Source organism: Camelina sativa, chromosome 14, assembly GCF_000633955.1.
Source record: "Camelina sativa cultivar DH55 chromosome 14, Cs, whole genome shotgun sequence".
NCBI classification, from domain to species: Eukaryota; Viridiplantae; Streptophyta; class Magnoliopsida; order Brassicales; family Brassicaceae; genus Camelina; species Camelina sativa.
The window spans coordinates 584019-591804 of NC_025698.1; the positions used below are offsets into that span (position 1 = coordinate 584019).

Here is a 7786-nt window from a genome sequence, read left to right on the forward strand (position 1 = left end):
AGTTAGAAGACAAGNTCTGTCCTAAGCATTTCTTCACATTCTCAAGGAACAGTGTGAACTGTGAAACAATCTTCTATTCTCCGCATACACTTAATATACTAGATAGAGTATAGAAAGAATCACATTTGGTAAAGAGAAGGAACCTAAATGACCAGACTCAGAGAGAGAAACTTTATGCAATGCATATACCTTTTGTCTGCAAATATCATCATCCCATAATCAGCCTTTGACCGGATTACTCGCCCTACACATTGAGCTGCTTGCCTCTCTATTAAAGACAACAAAAGGAGTTATCAACGGTCACAAACAGGTAAAGAGTAGAAACAAAATATAATAAGATCATAAGTAAGAATCGTACCAGTGCATCGAAAGTTGGGAAATCACCTTCCTTTATTTGAAATGTATCACGCAGATACTCCAATCTTGCTAGTAATATCCTGAAATTTTTCCCGTTTCCATCTAATCATCTCTCACTAATCACGCACTGTGAAAATATAAAACCAGAAATTGAAAAGGTAATCATTCATTTGAGTAGAACTTACCTTCCCCGAGTTAGAACCACAGGGCAGATGCAGTCTCGTGTCATTGACATCTTAAAGCTTCGACTAACAACAGGAGTGAAACTAAGAAGACGGGGATAAAGATCAATTGCGCTCAAGGTGCCTGATGTAATCACGACTGATTGGAAACGATCAAACACTGGTTTGATCGCCAGAGACGCATCATGACAGTTCAGCTAAGATACAAAAGACTATATGTTTCAGATACATTTCTCAATTATTCAAACAGTAGCATTTACATCTGAGTCATAGTATCTTTGAAACCAAAGTGAAACACCATGTTTACCTGCAATATAGGATCTGGAATATGGGGCATTCTCTCGTCATATGTCCCAACAAGAGTTGCAAAATCGCACACTGTCTGGATTGGCAAAAACTCATCTGTATCTGTAATTTCAAGGGTTAGCATGAGAGACTGGAGCCGGTCATAACAGAACTTCAGTGTTGAGAGGTATGAAATCACCCACCACAATGTCATAACTCGTCTTCCACCTCTTGTCACCTGTGCAGCAATCAACACATGTGTAGTGTAACTAAGGAGGGAACAAGAAAAAAGAGTATTGAGAGAGGAAAAATTACATTGGTGCAAATCTATTACCTCCAGATGTATGTTTCACTTTTAATCATTCAGGTTCTGGAGAGGCTATTTGTAGTCACTGACAGCTGCAGAGGAGAACAAAGCATCAGAACAACACCAAGAGTAAATATCAAAAATTCTCATATTTCAGTGAAACAAGTTAAAATTACCTGCGACAACAACCAAGATAATCACTGCAAATGCAATGCTTCCTCCATCATACAAATCGTCTTTGATACCATGTCGAAGATTATGTAAGACAAAGGTTAAATTGCAGTTGACGGTACACTTACGAAAGTGGAACGAGCAAGATCTAACTAAACTAATTTCATTACAAACCTCTGTTTTTTTTATCCCAAGTGCTAAGACGCTACTGCAACAACCATCAAAATGATCAAAGTGAGATCATGGCAAGCACCCTGAGAGAAACCTCTGCGATGAAAAAAAAAAACCAACACAGAACAAATAACAAATGTGCATCTCCATACCTGAAACCATAAATGGTCCAGTGATGCCTTTCTCTGGTAGTATCTGAGCAAATTTGACAATCCTTGAGGCTGATGCAACAACGAAAAACATGCACGCCAAAGTTAGCAAGAGACGAGAGATTAAAAAAAAAGTAACCAGACATATATAAGCACGTCTCATGAGTGGAAACTTACCCAGTCCATATTGCTGCTTGTTGTTGTGATCCTTTGACCACATTATGACAAAGCTGTTCAGGAGTAATTCCAAAATCTCCCTAGCCAGACGCAGTTGGGTTCTCACCAACCTGAGAGAAAAAAAGCAAAGAAGACCATTAGAAACCAAGCATTCACATACAAAACAACAACACACAAGGGAGAAACGGATCTAGGTCTTACTCTCCACTGTTAGCAGGGACGAAGAACGTATTGCTGACAGAGTAAGGGTTCGTTTTCACTCTTACCGGACTCCACAGCGGCGATGACTTCAAGACCAAGATTGTAATCCCTTCCATCGTGTAGATCTCCACCTGATATAGAGAAGCAATAGACTTAAAAAAAAAAGCAGCTTTGAAACTAAGAACGTGAAGACTCATGAACATAAGGCTTAATCCCAATCTTAATCCTTTGTAGTTACCGATATCAGTTTGGTCGTTGCATCCATCAAAGACCTGCAACAGTATCATGCTTATAAAACAAAGAACGATGGAACAACAATTTTGAACATAAGAGTTGTAGAGCTAAAATAGAAAACAAACGACACTTACATTGTTATAGTAGAAAACAAAATGCTGCAGCAAAACATTCGTTGTCAATCAGACCTTCAAATCTTGCAATGGAGGAGATGATGGGAGCCCACGTACAGTAACTGCAAAAAAAAAAAAGAGGCATCCAAGAATCAGAAGAAGTGAAGTGAAGTGAGACCAAATATTATGAATACCAACTTCTTCTGTGTATGCTGGTTGGTATTAGTTAGTAAAAAACTGAAAATCCAAGTGAAAAGAAGCAAGAAAGAGAGCAGAACAGAGTTAACTTACCTTCAGCAGTCTGCTTACGTCTTCTTCTTCTTCACTCTTCAATGCATCTCTCTGACCTGCACAACATATACCAGAATTAGATTAAAACCAAACAACCTGTACTTGGCGGTCGATCAAATCAGAAGAAGAAAACGCCATCATCAGGCTCCTCCGACCATCACTTGGCACCAATGTCTTCCTGCAAATTCATCAACCGAGATACTCAAAGAGTTAGAAGACAAGACAAGAGAGGAGGTATTAACATAACTTAAAAGTAAACCAGATGAGAGAAAGTTGAAGAAGAAGAAACGCCATGAGTAAAGCGAAAACATTCACCAAAAGAAAGAAACACACAGACCCATCAAAAAGCAAATTCGACTCAATTTTATGGAAGCGGACAAGGGAAGAAAGGCTTATATTACCTTCAAAAATTAGTTTGATGTTGTTACCTTAAGAACGCTCTCCATCAACCGTTTAGACTGAATCTACTTCATCCTCCAAAAAAATCTGGCTGGAACACACGGACACACATCTGTTTCACCCAAAAGAAACAAACAAACCCATGATTTCAGATCACCATATACAAACAAAAGCTAGACTCTTATTTCAAAAGTAAAAAACATTCACACCTGTTAAGTTATGTTAAAGGAATCAGAGAGTTTCAACTGTTTATTATACCTGTGGATGGGATTTCTTGGCATGAGGCAATGACAAGTACCTTTTAGTTCATAGGATGGTGCGTTAAATTCTAGTGCCTTGTCGAGTTCCAACTTCAGTAGCACCTTGTTGTTCAACAACATAAAAAAAAAAATAGAATCATTGGGCAGTCAAGGATGAACTTGAAACAGGACAAAGAAAAGAAAAAGATAGAGGAATTTAAGATCAGTTACAAAGCAAGAAGAGGAGTATTCCATGGTTTAAGGTCATAATCCCTCACACACACTTGAGTAGCACCTTGTTGTTCAAAACAAAAACAAAAAGAGAGCATTGGTTAAGGGAGATAGATAAACTTGAAACAAGAAGAAAAGAAAGAAAAGGATAAAACTTTCGGATGACTTACAGACCAATAAGAAGAAAAGGATTTTGTTGCCATCCTTTGGGTCCATAATTCAGCATCAATCCTTAACATCAATGGGAGGAAGGAAGTGCATCGTATATATCTGAGTCAACATCGTCATGGTTGGAACACACACACACACACCTGTTTCATTTCACCACCTCAAAAGAAACAACAAAGCAATTGATTAATTAAGATCCCATAAACAAAACAAAAACAAAAACAAAAACAGAACTCTGGTTTCAAAAGTAAAACATTTACACACACCACCTCTGTAATAGTAGAAAGAAACAAAAAAAAAAACAGAATCGATACATATATAGGGGTTTAGAAAGAGATACCACTGACTTGTTTTTTTTGGCTCTCTCTCTCTCGTGGCCTTGTTGTTTTGGCTTTGAATTTAATGAATCAGAATGGGGAATACATAGATTCGTGTTAAACAATCGTTTCCCTGCAGTGATAAGAATTAACACATTAGAAGAGAGAAAAAAAGAAAAAGAAACTATAACAAGAGCGCCGCCTGACAAGACAAAAGACCTAAGGTTTATACCTTTTTGAATCGAACAGTTTGGTGTTTTTTTTTTAGTGTAGTGTAAGACCACGCCGGCCGGACACCGTGTTTGGTGTCACAACTTCATCCTCCGAAAAAAGTCTTAAGTGTGAATCATCATCGTCCAAAATCGAACACACAACACCTGTTTGCGTTTCGTTTCACCCAAAATTGAAACAAAATTAAGATTCTCATATTGTTATACAAACAAATGCCAGACTCTTAAATTCAAAAAGCAAAAAAACGTTCACACCAAAAAGAATCAAAATAGAATCATAGGGTTTAAGAAAAAAGAACACGAAACGATTTACCTCCTCTTGACTTGTTCTTCATGTCGCCGCCACTAGAAAGAATCTATCTCTCTCTCTCGTCGCTCACTCTCTCTTCGCTCACTGAATTGAAGAGTCTGTGATATAAATTTGTGTTCTCCAGAGGATAGTGAGAGTCGTCAATATTTATAAACAAAATAGCGAAAAAAAAAAAAAATTACTAAGGTTTGACAAAAGAGGCAAGCACTCTGCAATCATCCAGTAAGAGAGAGATTGTCAAGAACATTGGTCATATACCTCACCTATTCATTGAAAGTGCAGCAGTAAGGACCTCATGGTCTATGGATGTATGCGAGTCCAATGGATGCGCCTCTGGTGACTAAAATATATAGCATAGATTCAAATTAATACTCGTGCTTATTCAACTGTGAAAAAGGGGAAAGCATAGTCATTATATACCTGCACACCAGATATAGCTTTCACAACAGTGGACTTTCCATGAGCAACATGTCCAATGGTTCCTGAAAATAACAATATCATCTTTAGCTTCTTCTATGCATGGTTAGTTTTCCAGACATCAACCTATATAAAAGACCAATGGAGAACGAGTGGAAGTTAAAAGAAACTCAAAATATTACCTATATCTATAGTGGCCTGGCGACAAATGACCTCAGGAGACAAAATAATGTAGCAGAGTTACATCCATTTTTTTTTTAAGATCTTGCTCACCTAAAGCGTAGCATCTTTGCCATGTAAATATCGTCACCCTAAAAAATAGAACAAGAATGGATTAGAGAAAAGAAAAGCAGTGGATGTAATATCAATGAATACTTCTCCATCAACCCTCACTCTTTAAACCCTACACCCAACGGAATGAGAGACCCACAAGCATGTAGGTGGAGTGCAACAACATCAATACTACAGAATAATACGCACAGCTCACTGAGACAAGAAAAACGCTGACTGTTAAATTCATGTCATGAAAATTGGTGTAGTCGACGACACCATGGGTTGCCAAAGACCCATAAAACCCACACCAAAGAACCGGATAATCCTACAACACAAGATAAAGGGAATTAGACCCAATCCAGGATTTTCAATCTATTGCTAACAAGCAACAACGATGGTGAAGTGAGGAATGAGACCAAATTATATGAGAAGATGTGGAAAAAAAAAAAAAAAAAAGGCAAACCTCCGGTGGTTTAGAGAGGAGAATTGTTAATAGCGCCAAAGTATGTCTGTGTATGTTGAAGAGACTCCTTGAGACAGCCAAAAAGCAGTGTAGTATCTATCTGAAACAAAGTTCAGTCAATTAATTGTAACAAGATTCAGCAAAACAAGGCCCAGGGTTAAACACTTGAGTGATAACAATGCAGTTTTGTACCCTTTTTTTCGGCTAGAAGATAATAGTTCGGCAGCACTCCGCTATGAGAATCAACGTTAGGCCACAGGTGGTTCTTGACCTGTAACAATTAAAAGATTCATAAAACCAAAGAAAAAATCAGATATCTGGTAGCACAAGAATGATAATGTAGAACAGTACCTTTCCCAGGCTCAGTTAGAATAGGAGGCACCAAACACTTCATAAAGCTTGGGGACCTATGGAGTTGAATTATTCTGTGAGCCAGTAAAAATAAAAGAAGCAAAAAAGAGAGAAGAACAGAGTTAACTTACCTTAAGCAGTACGAGTCTTCTTCTTCATTCTTCAATCTATCTCTGACCAGCAGCAGGTAAACTGATTCTCGGCTCCTCTTGTTAAAACCTAAAAAGTAGACAAACTCGTTACTAAGAAAACATAAACAAGAGAGATTTAAAGTAATTTAAAAAAGTGGAGAAACAAATCTCACCCCAACACTATCCAGAAGGTTAAAAGTATCATAGATTTGTGGTCTTCTCTCTTGACTCCTGTAACAAACGCCAATTCAGAAGGGGGGGAATTAGACTCACAACATATGGATGGGGAAAATTTGAAGTGGACAAAGGAGGAGGAAGACTCAGAAACTGTCTCGAGTGACCTCAGCAAATTAAAGAAGACATCACCAGCTCTCCGCATATGATGCTGCAAAAAAATGGAATTCATATCAGAAAGAGAAAAAACAAGACAAGGGAGTAGAAAACAAAATGTTGCAACAAGACATTAGTTGTCAATCAGACCTTCAAATGTTGTCATGGAGCAGATGATGGGAGCCCACGTACAGTGACTGCAAAAAGAAAAAAGTGGCATCCAAGAATCAGAAGAAGTGAAGGGAAGTGAGACAAAAAAAAATTATGAATACCAACTTCATCTAAGAGCAAGTAACACAAACCTCAGAATTCAGAGTGGGCTTATAGGATCACTGAAGATGTCGGTGTATGCATGCTGGTTAGTATTATTAGTTAAGTAAATCTGAAAATCAAAGTGAGAAGAAGCAAAAAAGAGAGAGGAACAAAGTTAACTTTACCTTAAGCAGTACGAGTCTTTTTCTTTTCATTCTTCAATCCATCTCTGACCAGCAGCAGGTATACTGATTCATGGCTCTGGTTGTTAAAAACTAAAATTAGAGACAATCTCGTTACTAAGCAAACATAAGAACAAGAGAGATTTAAAGAAATTTAATCTGTGAGCCAGAAAGAAGAAGAAAAGAAGAAGAAAAGTATGACCAAAACAATAAATAGTAACGGGGAAAAACGTTAGCAGCCTGAAAAATCAAACAGCACCTGTGAGCTCCCCCAGGGTTTGGACGAGAGAAGTTGCCAAAGATCCCGTAAAACCTACACACCACCAAAGAGCCGGAAAATCCTAAAACACAAGATAAAGAAAGTTAGACCAATCGAGGATTGTCAATCTATTTATTGATAACAAGCAACAACAACGATGGTGAAGTGAGCAATGAGACCAAGTTACATGAGAAGATGTAAAAGTAGACCAAACTCGTTACTAAGCAAACATGACAACAAAAGTATATTGTAAAGAAATTAAAAAATAAAGTGGCGAAACAAATCTCACCCAAAAATAAGAGGAGACTCTTGGTCACCATCCTCATCAGATCCTTGAACGTATGGAGATTTAAGCATTAGGAGCATGAAGACAAAACAAACCAAGTAGATCAAACGAGAGCAAATCCAAATTCGTGACTTACTTTAATTAGCATTCTCGTTGATATATGGAGACGGTGAAAAGTGTCCTTAATCCCCCTCCCTCCTCCTGCAAGAGGAACACTTCCTATGAGTGAATACTGAAATCAAATTGCTACAAAACTGGGACTTAATATCAGAACACAGAGCAAACGAACCAAAAAAAAAAAAAAAAAAAA

At 37.8% G+C, this 7786-nt stretch overlaps 1 long non-coding RNA gene across 28 annotated transcripts in view; it reads right to left on the reverse strand.

Moving 5' to 3' along the window:
- The window catches only part of LOC104738704, an 8794-nt gene continuing 1023 nt past the window's right edge, over positions 16 to 7786 (reverse strand). For 2 of the 28 annotated variants that reach the window (XR_002035212.1, XR_002035207.1), the window contains exons 3-39: positions 7613 to 7677; positions 7480 to 7522; positions 7191 to 7272; positions 6935 to 7010; positions 6800 to 6829; positions 6648 to 6694; positions 6509 to 6552; positions 6341 to 6398; positions 6168 to 6255; positions 6037 to 6092; positions 5878 to 5956; positions 5686 to 5785; positions 5343 to 5547; positions 5132 to 5260; positions 4953 to 5014; positions 4796 to 4872; positions 4536 to 4630; positions 4225 to 4369; positions 4023 to 4125; positions 3678 to 3835; positions 3508 to 3571; positions 3296 to 3399; positions 3040 to 3149; positions 2639 to 2816; positions 2369 to 2469; positions 2239 to 2272; positions 2001 to 2131; positions 1800 to 1909; positions 1626 to 1694; positions 1477 to 1510; positions 1308 to 1367; positions 1159 to 1223; positions 1028 to 1062; positions 847 to 947; positions 543 to 736; positions 359 to 437; positions 18 to 268 (exon numbers count right to left, since the gene is read on the reverse strand). This is a non-coding gene — a long non-coding RNA (uncharacterized LOC104738704). Of the gene's footprint in view, positions 269 to 358; positions 460 to 542; positions 737 to 846; positions 948 to 1027; positions 1063 to 1158; positions 1224 to 1307; positions 1368 to 1476; positions 1557 to 1625; positions 1695 to 1799; positions 1910 to 2000; positions 2132 to 2238; positions 2273 to 2368; positions 2470 to 2638; positions 2817 to 3039; positions 3150 to 3295; positions 3400 to 3507; positions 3572 to 3677; positions 3836 to 4015; positions 4126 to 4224; positions 4370 to 4535; positions 4651 to 4790; positions 4873 to 4952; positions 5076 to 5131; positions 5261 to 5342; positions 5548 to 5685; positions 5786 to 5877; positions 5957 to 6036; positions 6093 to 6167; positions 6256 to 6340; positions 6399 to 6508; positions 6553 to 6647; positions 6695 to 6799; positions 6853 to 6934; positions 7025 to 7190; positions 7273 to 7479; positions 7523 to 7612; positions 7678 to 7786 lie in introns of those variants that run through there. The other 26 variants (XR_002035222.1, XR_002035229.1, XR_002035225.1 and 23 more) reach the window with 26 other exon arrangements.